This window comes from Dipodomys spectabilis, unplaced genomic scaffold (genome assembly GCF_019054845.1).
Source record: "Dipodomys spectabilis isolate Male_0828 unplaced genomic scaffold, ASM1905484v1 ptg000175l, whole genome shotgun sequence".
NCBI classification, from domain to species: Eukaryota; Metazoa; Chordata; class Mammalia; order Rodentia; family Heteromyidae; genus Dipodomys; species Dipodomys spectabilis.
This window is the reverse complement of record NW_024870852.1, coordinates 14,188,952-14,201,416: the sequence shown is the minus strand read 5'-3', so window position 1 is coordinate 14,201,416 and position 12,465 is coordinate 14,188,952.

The following is a 12,465-nucleotide window of genomic DNA, read 5'->3' as shown; positions in this document are numbered from 1 at the left end:
TTCAGCTCAAGGCGAGCACTCTACCACTTGAGCCACAGCACCACTTCTGGTTTTCTAATGGTTTATTGGAAATAAGTCTCACAGACTTTCATGCCCAGGCTGGCTTTGAATCGTGATCCTCAGATCTCAGCCTCCTGAGTAGCTAGGCTTACAGGCGTGAGCCACCGGTGCCCTGTTGATTTACTTTTTTACTCTTGAGTTTTACACATCCCTGATATCTTCTAGTCCCTTGTCATGTATTTGCAGTCAGTCTGTAGCTTGTCTTTTTTTAGGGGGGATGGGGTGGGGTCAGTTGTGAGGTTTGGGTGTTGTCCCTGAGCTTTTTCACTCAAGGCTAGTACTTTGCAGCGCCACCTCAATTTTCTGGTGGTTAATTGGAGATAAGAATCTAACAGATGTTCCTGTCCAGGCTGACATTGAACCTCACTGCTCAGATCTCATCCTCCTGAGTAGCGAGGATCACAGATGTGAGCCACCAGCACCTGGTTGTACCTTGTCTTTGTGTCCCCTTGACATGGGGGTCTTGCATGGAAAAAAATCATGACAAGGTTGCAATTAATGAGGTTGGTTGGTTTTCTGGTTTTCCTTTCTACAGATTCTCCCCCCACCCCCACCCCCCGTCCCTATGAATGTCCAATTGCTCACTACCTTTAGTCTATTACTTTTAGTCCAAAGTTACTGTATCTTTGTCAAACATCAGTTGGGGATGCTGGGTGCAGTGGCTTATGCTTATAATACTTGGAAAATAGAGATCAGGATAGATGGTTCAAGGCCAGCCTGGGCAAAAAGTTAGTGAGACTCAGTCTCCACCAACAAGCCAGATGTGGTAGTGTATGCTTGTTATCTCTGCTATGTGGGAAGCAGAGGCAGGGAGATCCTGGTCCCAGGCTGGCCTGGCAGAATGGTAAGACCCTATCCTTAATAAAGAATAGAAGCAAAAAGGGCTTCAGTGTGACTGAAGTAGAAGTGTCAGGCTGGCAAACGTGAGGCTCTGAGTTCAGATCCTGATTCTGAAAAAAATCAGATGAGAGCTGGGAGGTAGCTCAGTAGTAGAACATTTGCCTAATATACACAAGATTGTTGGTTTAAGCCCCAGTACACACACACACACACACACACACACACACACACACACACACACACACACACACACACACACACACACGGAGTCAGTGGTAATCCTAGCAGCAACTTGGAAGGCTGAGATCTATTCTAGCCCCAGCAGAAAAGTCTTTTGAGTCTCCATCTCTAAAACACCCAACAAAATGCCAGACTAGAGGGCTGGAGGGGTGGTTTAAGTGGTGCAACACCAGACATGAGCAAGAAAGCTGAGCCAGCCAGGCATCAGTAACTCACACCTATAATCCTAGCTGCTCAGGAGGCTGAGATCTGAGGATCGTGGTTCAAAGCCAGCCTGGGTAGGAACATCCATGAGACTCTTATCTCCAACTAACCACCATAAAACCAGAAATGGCGCCGTGGCTCAAGTGGTAGAACTGAAGAGCTTAGGGACAGCGCTCAGGGACAGCCCAGAGTTCAAGACCCATGACTGAAAGAAAGACAGAAAGAAAGGAAGAAAGAAAGCAAGAGAGAGAGGGAGGGGGAGAGACGGAGGGGGAGAGAGGAAGAAAGGAAGGAAGGAAGGGAGATAAGGAAAGGAAAGGAAGCTGAGCCAGAATACAAGGCTCTGAGTTCAAACCCCAGTTTGTTGTTTTTTGGGTTTTTTTTGGGGGGGGGGGTTGTCAGTTGTGGGCCTGAACTCTGGGCCTGGGCACTGTCCCTCAGCTCTTCAGCTCAAGGCTAGCCCTCTTCCATTTGAGCCACAGAGCTACTTCCAGCTTTTTCTGCTTATGTGGTGCTGAAGAATTGAACCCAGGGCCTCATGCATGCAAGGCAAGCATTCTACCACTGAGCCATCTTCCCAGCCCTCAAACCCCAGTTTGAAAAACAAAACAAAACAAAAAGTACATGCATGTCTACTTTGGGTTTTTCTAATCTCAATTTCTCTCTCTCCCCCCCCCCCCCCTCTCTCTACCTTTTTAGAATTAACATATATCAGTTGTACACAGGGGTTTCATTGTGACATCTTCATACACATATGCAATATACCCCATCAACTGCACCCTTCCCATCTTTTTCCCTAGCTTCCCCTTTCTTTCTTTCTTTCTTTCTTTCTTTCTTTCTTTCTTTCTTTCCTTCCTTCCTTCCTTCCTTCCTTCCTTCCTTCCTTCCTTCCTTCCTTCCTTCCTTCCTTCCTTCCTTCCTTCCTTTCTTTCTTTCTTTCTTTCTTTCTTTCTTTCTTTCTTTCTTTCTTTCTTTCTTTCTTCTGGTTCTGGAGCTTGAACTCAGAGCCTGGGCACTGTCCCTGAGCTTCTTTTGCTCAAGGTGAACACCCTACCACTTGAGCCACAGCTTCACTTCTGGCTTTTTTGAGTAGTTTATTTGAGATAGGAGTCTCACAAACTTTTCTGCATGGGATAGCACTCTACCACTTGAGCCATAGTGCTCTTCCAGCTTTTTCTGAGTAGTTTATTGGAGATATGAGTCTCATAGACTTTCCTGCCTAGGCTGGCTTCCAACCACGATCCTCAAATCTCAGCCTCTTGAATAGCTAGAATTACAGGCATGAGCCACTGGTGCCTAGCTCCCCCACCCACAACCCCGTTTCTTAAAGTCATTTCAATAGCTTTCCTTGTGCAGTTTCCATTCATAAGTATAAAGTATAAGTATAAAGTACCCCAGGGCCCTGCACTAGGCAAATGCTGTTTCACTGAGATACATCTATTCTCTTCCTCTGTGAGTCTACCCCTCTGCCCACACCAAGCTGTCTCTTTTCTTTTCTTTTCTTTTCTTTTCATTGGTTGTGGGGCTTGAACTCGGCCTGGGCACTACCCCCCAGAGATCTTTTGCTCACGGCTAGCACTCTACCATTTTGAACCACAGCGCCACTTATGGTTTTTTTGAGTGGTTAATGTGTAGATAAGAGTTTCATGGGGTCTTTTCTGCCTGGGCTGGCTTTGAACCATGATCCTCAGATCTCAACCTCCTGAGGAGCTAGGATTATAGACATGAGCCACCAGTGCCTAGCTTGCTGTCTCAATTTCTGTAGCTAGACAGTAATCCTTGATATTAGAGAGAGTAATTCCTCCTGCTTCCCCATTCTGGGGCTTGTGCCTTTCTAGATAAATTTTAGAATAAACTTATCTATCTACAAAAAAAAAACTTTCTGGAATTTTTACAGAAATGACACTGAAAACATAGATCAATTTGAAGTCTTTTAATTCTTTTTTCTTTCTTTCTTTCTTTCTTTTTTTTTTTGTTGGTGATGGGGCTTGAACTCTGGGCCTGGGCGCTGTCCCTCAGCTCTTCAACTCAAGGCTAGCACTCTACCACTTGAGCCACAGCACCACTTCTGGTTTTCTGAGTGGTTTACTGGAGATAAGAGTCTTATGGACTTTCCTGTCCAGGCTGGCTTTGAACCACAATCCTCAGCTTCTTGGGTAGCTAGGATTACAAGCGTGAGCCACCAGCACCTGACTAAGGCTTCTAATTCTTGAACACAGGGCCTTCATCCACTGAGGTCTTCCTTGATTTTGCTCATCAGCATTTCACCATTTTCAGGGCTTGGTTTCTGTACATTCCTTACACATTTGAAACTTGTCTGTCATTTTCACTGGAAATACTATAAGTGATATTGTCTTGATTTGGGTCTCCCATGTGTTTCTAATAAATAGAAAGAGCAACATTTAATCTTTAAAAATGTATTATAAACTGTGCATGGTAGCTTATGCCTGTAATCCTAGCTACTTGGGAAGCAGAGATCAGGAAGAACATGGTTACAGGCCAGCCCAGGCAAAAAAGCTTGTAGGGACCTCATCTCAAGCAATAAAAAGCTGGGTGTGGTAGTACAAGCCTGTCACCCTAGCTATGCAGAAAGCATACATCCATGAACCTGATCTAAATTGGCCCTGGTAATAAATGAGAGGTCCTATTTTTTTAATAACAATAGCAAAAATGGCCAGAGGTGGGGCATTCCAGTGGTAAAGAATCATTTATAGCAAGGGCAGAGCTGGGTTCAAACCCAGAACACTCCCCACTCCCTCCAAAAACAAGAGTTTTAACGTGGGATTTTCTTCCTGGAAAGAATATAGAAAGCCTTAAGAGAGCATTACACTTACCTTAGTTGTAAGAAAAAGGATTCACCTATAAAACCATGACCATAATTTGAGCCATCAGAAAACCATGGTTCCAAGGCAGTCAGGAGAACTGTACTCTAAGGGGCTAAAGGTTCCCTCCAAGAAGAGATGGGGTCCAGAAACAAAACAGGTTCACCTGGCCCTGGGCTCTACCCTGGCTCAAGACCAGTCAAAATAGAACATGAGTGAGTATACACACAAACTACACAAAATTACTTGTTACTGACAGACACCAGAGGCTGTAAGATGATCAAGTATATATAAACTGCTTTTCTAGAAACCTCTCTGACCCCTTGCCAAGGGCAAGTAGGGCAAAATCCTGGCAGGATGAAGCCTGCCATCTCTGCCTGTATTTTGCATCTGTGTCCCTTACTTTGGGCCAGACTCCTGCTTAACTTTACATATAGACAAAGTCATTATGCAGGGAGCAACTGTCTGAAAATGGGTGGCAACTATGTGTGATATTTTCCCACCCCACCCCAAAATTACTGGTGAGATCTCAGCCCTTTACCGCTAAAGGCCCAGCTCATGAGTATCTGAAGCATTTTAACCATCAAGTTCCATAATATCCCCTTCCAGATCCCCCCAAAGGTGCCAGAAAGTCACTGGCCTGAAACCCTTTTCCCCTAGACTTCAGAAAAGGCCTTTCAGGCAGATCACTGTCCCACCTTCGCCCCACAAGCTGGAGCAGTCACAGGACAATAAGGACTTCTTCCGGCCACCTTGCAGGACCAGAACTGAGTCAGTGAACAAGCTGTATCTCAGAAGGTTCTCCTCTGCTCAGCATCTGCTCTGGCTCCCACCCCTCCTCCACTTCTACCTGAAGCTCCTGTCAGTACCCCAAGACGTACAAAGATGTTCACTTTTGCTCTTCCCACCATGGGCATTTTGATGGAAATTCTTTCCCATCTTCCCTCTATTTAATTCTCTGGAGCATGTGCCTGGAACTGATATGCTGAAACTCAAGAATTGGGCCTCTAGCCTGGGACTCCATTTACAATGGAAGCTCCCAGCCCAGGACGAGCTTCTCCTGCAAGACTCAGGAAAGTGACCAGGAAAGATGGTAACCAGGACACTTGCACTGTGCTGAGAGACCCAGAAAAAACTCTCAATCTCTCTCTCTCTCTCAATCTCTCTCTCTCTGTGTGTTTCTGTTTGTCGCCTCTCTGTGTGTCTCTCTCTGTCTCTGTCTGTCTGTCTGTCTGTCTCTCGCTGGCTTTTATATCCTAGGGGTAATGTGACCCACTGCACTTAGGCGATATAGTGTCATGGGGCCTTGAGTGAGGAAAATTCCATGCTGCAGTGAAGACTGGGCACCATGAGAGAAAATGGTCTCTGCCACCAGCAGAAAGACTCCACTATCTCCAGACATATGATTCCTGGCTTTTTTTTTTATGTTCTTCACATGATGGCACTGCTACAGACAAGGCAGAGACAGGCTGAGACATTCTCTTGCCTCAGTTTTGACCAAAACTGTAAATGAACTCATTTTTTCTAGTTCTATACATTTAGGATGTCATTTTTCTCTTACTATGGGCAAATGTTTGGACCCAAGCTTTGTGGCCAAGGGGTTCTGGGTAACTGGAACTTCCTGTTTCCAGGCAGCTCTAGGCAGCTGCTCCTTATCTCTGCATGTCACATTCCCTGGGCATTTCACAACAGTGACACTTGTAAACTGCAAGCAAGAAAAGAGGGAGAACTAGGCTGGTCCAAGAACACACAAGTGAGCAAGCAAGCCCAGTGAGAATGTGAGACTCTGAGTTCAAACCCTGGTACTGGTTTTAAAAAAGAAAGAAACAAGAACAAAAAAAACTCGCAGAGAATCCACATGTGTGCACTGCAAGTCGAGAACTCAACAACTCTGGGTGATATGCTACAGGATCTAGTGGCAGGCAAATGACTGGCAGGGGTAGTAGACACGATATCTCCAAAGAAAAGAGGACGTTCTGAAAAGTGTCAAGTCAAAATGCTCAGAATAAAAATATGTGATATAAGAGACAGACTTCAGACTGAGCATTGCTGAAGAAAGAAGCATCAACAAGTCAATAAAAAGGCCCACAGTAAAGAGAATGAAGAACACTAAAAGATTAAACATGGAGCCAGGCACTGGTGGCTGCAATCCTAGCTATTGAGGAGGCTGAGGTCTGAGGATCATGGCTTGAATCCAACCTGGCAGGAAAGTCTGTGAGGCTCTTATCTCCAATAAACTACTCAGAAAAGGCTGAAAGTAGTGCTTGTAGCTCAAGTGGTAGGTACAGCACTAGCCTTGAGCAAAGGTAGCTCATGACAGTGCCGAGGTCCTGAGTTCAAGTCCTAGTACCACACACACACACACACACACACACACACAAGATTAAACATGGAACAACCAAAAGCTATGGTATAATAGCCAAGAAATTGATATATATCTAATCGGAGAGTTCCAGAAGAAGAGAAGAGAGACCAGAGAAGAAATGAATGATTGAGAATTGTTTCTCTTTTTGTTTTTGGCCAGTCCTGGGGCTTGAACTCGGGGCTTGGGCACTGTCCCTAAGCTTCCTTTGCTCAAGGATAGCACTACCACCTGAGCCACAACACCACTTCCAGCTTTTTCTGTTTATGTGGTTCTGAGGAATCAAACCCAGGGCTTCTTGCATGTCTGGCAAGCACTCTACCACTGAGCCATATTCCTAGTCCAAGAATTATTTCTTAAAGTCAGCAGAAAGTACAAAGAACTTCAGAAGCTGGACACTGGTGGCTCAGACCTGTAACCCTAGCTACTCAGGAGGCTAAGATCTGAGGATCATGGTTCAAAGTCAAGCTGGTCAGGAAAGTCCCTGAGACTCTTATCTCTAATTAACCACCAGAAAATGGAAAGTGGTAGAGCATTAACCTTGAACAAAAGAGCTCAGGGACAGTGTCCAGTCCCTGAGTTCAAGCCCCACAATCAACAACAATAAAAAAAGTTCAGAAACAACCCCCCCAAAAGCAGTGTAAGTACACACACACACACACACACACACACACACACACACACACACACACACACACACACACACTTCAAACTCCTCTCCAGATAGCTGGTTCTGAGTAGCTCAGATTATAGGCAGATACCATCAATCCCTGCTTGGATTTCATCTTTCAGTACCTTCTTTTCCTTTTCTGTAAAGTAAGTATAATAATACTTTGTACTTCATAGGATTATGTTGGAAAAAAGTCAAATAATTTCATGCAACAGTTGTCTGGAAAAGCTTTAATATCATCGTTACTATTTGTAACAAGAAGTTAATGCTTTAAAAGATTAGACCACGACCCACCTGACCACTAGGTGTCACCACAGACTTGGCTAAAACAAGCAGCTTGCCTCCCAAGTGCAGAAGTAGGCTAGAGACCTCAAAGCCAAGGATTTGAACTTCGTTCTGTCTTGTTAAAGGCCATGGTTGAGAAGAGCTGCTATAGTTTGAACGTGTCCCTCAAAAGTGTTTCTGTTGGAAACTTAATCTCAAATTCGTAGAGTAACAACTTTTGGAGGTGTGTTCCTGACCTGAGTGCCCATGGAGTTTCAGCCCCTGGGATTATCCATTTAATGTACTTATGAGTAGGTGTCTGTGATTGTCCTGGGACCAAGGCTATTAAAAGCACTCATTGAATCCCTGTTGGGCAGCCATGGTACATAGGATCTAAAAGCTTCTTCATGTTACACCTGGGGAAACGGCATGGAAAGGTTAAGTCACTTGTATGAGGATTCACAGCTAGTAAACATGTAATTCAAATAAACTGTAGCATTTGGTCTGTAATCTGTGCTACCCCAGAGCTGCTGTTGCTGCCACCTTTGCCATCTCTTTCTTCTTCTTCCTCTTCCTCCTCCTCCTCTTTTTTTTTTCTCCTTCTCCTCTTCCCCTCCCCACCCCCCCCCCCCCCCCATAGGATCTAAATAGTCCAGCTGGCCTCAGATCACCATCCTCTCTCAGCCACACCATCAAGTCTGGCTTTATGTGTGTGTGTGTGTGTGTGTGTGTGTGTGTGTGTGTGTGTGTGTGTGCTGGTCCCAGGGGCTTGAACCCAGGGTTTTGGGTGCTATCCCTGAGCTTCTTTTTGCTTCAGGCTAGCCTTCTACTGTATGAGCCACAGTTCCACTATGGTTTTATGGGTACTTAATTGGAGATAAGAGTCTCATGGGCTTTTTTTCCCAGGCTAGCTTTGAACTGCGATCCTCAGGTCTCAGTAAGCTAGGATGACAGATGTGAGCCACCAGGCACCCAGTGATATCACATAGCTTTAACTATTGTTTCATTATGGATTGAATTTCCTGAATCTAGTTTTTGGTAAGAAGGTAGTACTGATTTCTTTTTTTATAGAAAGGAGTTCCCAGAGTGTTGGTGTAGGAAAGTAGACATTGTGATTCCACAAAATGTTGTCCTGTTCATAACTGTTTTCTGATTTTTGTTCATTTGACCCTAGATTTGCCATCTAGTTCCAATGGAATTCTGTGAGCTCAGTTACCAACTAAATCAGAAGCTCTGAAGATAAGAAAAGGAGAAGGTGGATGTGTTTGGGACATGCCTGGCTGAGGCAGAATTGTGACTTTCAGCCAGCCTGGGCTACACAGTGAGTAGCAGGCCAGCCTGAGCTACAAATCAAACCCTTCTCAAAAAACAAGGTGGGTATGGGTGAGTATGACTATAGTTCTAGCTACTCAGGAGACTGAGATCTGAGGACCAAGGTTCAAAGCCAGCCTGGGCAGACAAAATCTTGAGACCATCTCCAATTAACCACCAAAAAGCCAGAGGTAGAGGTGTGACTCAAGTAGTAGAGCACTAACCTTGAACAGAAAAAAAAATCTCAGGGACAGAACAAGGACCTGAGTTCAAGCCCTAGGACTAGCATACACATATGCACAAAAGCCAGAACTGGAGCTATGGTTCAAGTAGAACAACACCAGCCATGATTGGAAGAAGTTAAGCAAGAGCACAAGGCACAAGGCCTAGCACTGGCACAGAAGGAGGGGGGAGCGGGGAACTCCAGCTTTCATTTAGTCACTCATTCAACAGTTACTACCTTCCTCCTGCCAGACCCAGCATTGAGCCTTCAAACTGCTCAAGGTTGGGGCTGGGGGTCAGCAGACCTAGGAAGGGCTTGTCCACTGCATTGCTTAATTGCCCATCTGTCCAGGATGCAGGAGGGTGTCTGTTTTCTCTGTCCACTATGCCTAGCACATTGCCTGGCATATTTGGAACAACCAGTCTGTATTTGCTGAGTGGCTGCAAAGGCTTCATGGAGGCGGTGACATTTGATCTGGGTTGGTTCATTTGTTTTATTGGCACTGAGATTTGAACCCAGAGCCATGTGTTTGATAGACAGGTGAGCTGTTGTACTGCCTGAGACAGGCGCTCAGCCTCTCATCTGGGGCTTTGAAGGCTGGGAGGAGGATGTGAACAGGTGAAAGCAGAGGGGAACACAAGGTCATTTAGGGAAGCTTGCCTAACCCTGCTATGTGGAGGACAATGGCCGATCAGGTTTCAGGGCAGAGAAGCCTGGGCCAGAGAGGCCTCAAGTATGATGGAAGGTGGTTCCAGAAGAAGGGACAGGACTTGAGGAGTATGGAACAAGGGAGGGCAGGAGTTCTGCGTGACAGTGTCGGGTGGATGGAGTAAGTTGAGGAAGGCTTGGCAGGAAGTTAGGCTCTGTTTTAGTAAAACTTTGGGAACAAAGTTTTGTCCTCATGCCCCTCATGGTCTCTGAACCCTACATGGAACTGAGCTGGAAGGGGGAAGGCAGGCCAGGGTGGGGAGAGGAAGGGGCTGCCAGACCAGGAGCTGCTCCATGGGAAGGAGAAGCTCTGCCTCCCTCCTTCAATTTCCTGGAGCCCCCGTGGTGGGCCACTGAGGCCCTGGCAGTGCTCAGATGTGATGTGAACGTGCTGGAAGGTGCTGTCCTCCAACCAGACCCACCCTTGCCCCCAAAGCATGTGGAATGCACACTGGGAGAGTGGCCCATGTGGGATCCCTTCCTTTCTTTTATCCTATTGTTTCTTGGGATGTAATCTACATCACCCTGACTGTGGGTTCACAGCTTGATGAAGTGTTTTGTTTTTGTTTTTGCCAGTCCTGGGGCTTGAACCCGGCCTAGGCACTGTCCCTGAGCCTCTTCCACTCAAGGCAAATGCTCTACCGTTTGAGCCACAGTGCCACTTCTGACTTTTTTGAGTAGTTAATTGGAGATAAGATTCTCATGGAGTTTCCTGCCCAAGCTGGCTTCAAACCATGATCCTCAGATCTCAGCCTCCTAAGTAGCTAGTATGATAGGCGTGAGCCACTGGCACCTGGCTAATGAACTATATGTTATTTTTTTTTTTTTTTTTGGTTCTGGGGTAATTACCCATCATTTGAAGGTATCACTCTTTTCTAGGTTCCCAGCAAACTGTCTCTCACATCGTTTTCTTTCCTACTTCATGCCTGGCTCAGGACAATACTTTGATTGCTGTCACTGTAGATTACTCCTGCCTGTTCTTGAGCCACAAATAAAGAGAATTATATGCCATGTACTACTTTGGGCTCTGGCTTTATTTAAGTTCATGTACTGTATGTCAGAGTAATCCAGAGGGGTTGCATGTCTTGGGGTGTGTGTGTGTGTGTGTGTGTGTGTGTGTGTGTGTGTGTGTGTGTGTGTGTGTGTGTGTGTGTGTGTTGGCACTGGAGCTTGAACTCAGGATCTTGAGCTCTTGCTTAGCTTTTCTGGCTCATATATGGAACTCTACCAGCTTGCAGCTTTTTTGCTAGCTAATTGGAGATAGGAGTCTTGAGGATTCATGTACCCAGACTGGCTCCAAATCTTGACCCTCAGATCTCAGTCTCCTGAAAAGCAAGGATTTCAGAATGATCTACCAGGATATGGTAGTAGTTTATTCTTTTATATGTAAAGTATAACATAATTGACTCTCAAAATCCAGAAAAGGTTGGTTCCAAAAACCCTTGCAGATATCATAATCCAAAGATGCTCTTATTTATGATGATGTAGTATTTGCATAACCTACAGGCATCCTTCTGTACTCTTTAAATCATTTCTAGATAGCTTATAATGTAATAACTAATACAATATAAACACTATGCATCATTTTTATACCCTAGGGAACAATGACAAGAAAAAGTTCTGTACATGTTCAGTACAAATGCAGGTATTTCCCCCCCCCCAATACTTTTGAGATTGATTGAAATCAATTTTTCAAGTTTGATCAGTTCAACTGTGGATGTGAAGGGCCAATTGTATCTTTCCATTGGATGAACCTACCATAATTTGTTGAATTATTCTTCGTTTGTAGGCCAGCTAAGCTAGGAATTAATCTGCTGTGAGTGTGCTTGTACAAGTCTTCATGTGGACATAGGCACTCATTTCTCTTGGATCAGTGCCTAAGAGTAGAAATTCATAACACAGGGATAGGTTGAGATTTAGTTGAGACCGAGTTCTCCTAAGTGATTGTACCAATGTCCTAAATCATCAGCAACTTCAGATGCTCTGGTTTCTTGTCCATGCTCAGCTTCCACAACAAGACTCCTCTTTCCCTCTAGGGTTAGACACTGGATGTGTCTGGCACTGACCCTGGCAATAATAGAATGGTAAAGGGCCTCATTCAGGCTTATTGGGACTCTCAGCTAGAGGACAGATGGACATCTCTTGACTTGCATGCAACTCCATGAAGAACAGAGATGGAAGGGACGTAGGTCATTGAAAATACTGCCAAACCAACCATTCCCTTCACCTGCCACAAAATCTTGGGCTACTTATATTTTAAGCCAATTAATTTAGTATGTTCCCCCCCCCCCCCTTTTTTTTTAAAGGAGAGAATCATAAACCCTCTCATTCTCAAACCCAAGTGTCATTTCTGTCCTTCACAGCAGTCAGGACCATTGAACATTTTCTCATTCCTGGCAACTTCCCTCTGGGAGCACATGATTACTAGATCCTGCTGCATTCCGCCTCATTTCCTGGTTCCTCCTCCTCTGCCAGTTCTTCTACCTACATTCCCTCTGGCACTAGGATATACCTATCAGCTGTGTGCTAGGGGTACCTCAGCCTTCCTTCAGAGCTGGTTTCTCAGAAGACTGACTATTCACCTACCACCCACCCAGGCTTGAAATGCCCAGGCATTTCAAACACTTGTACTAGGGCTTGAACTCAGGGTCTCACATGCTCACTTAGCTTTTTCAGCTCAAGGCTTTGTGCTGTACCACTTGAGCCACACTTCCACTTCCAGCTTTTTGCTGGTTAATTGGAGATATGAGTCTCTCAGACT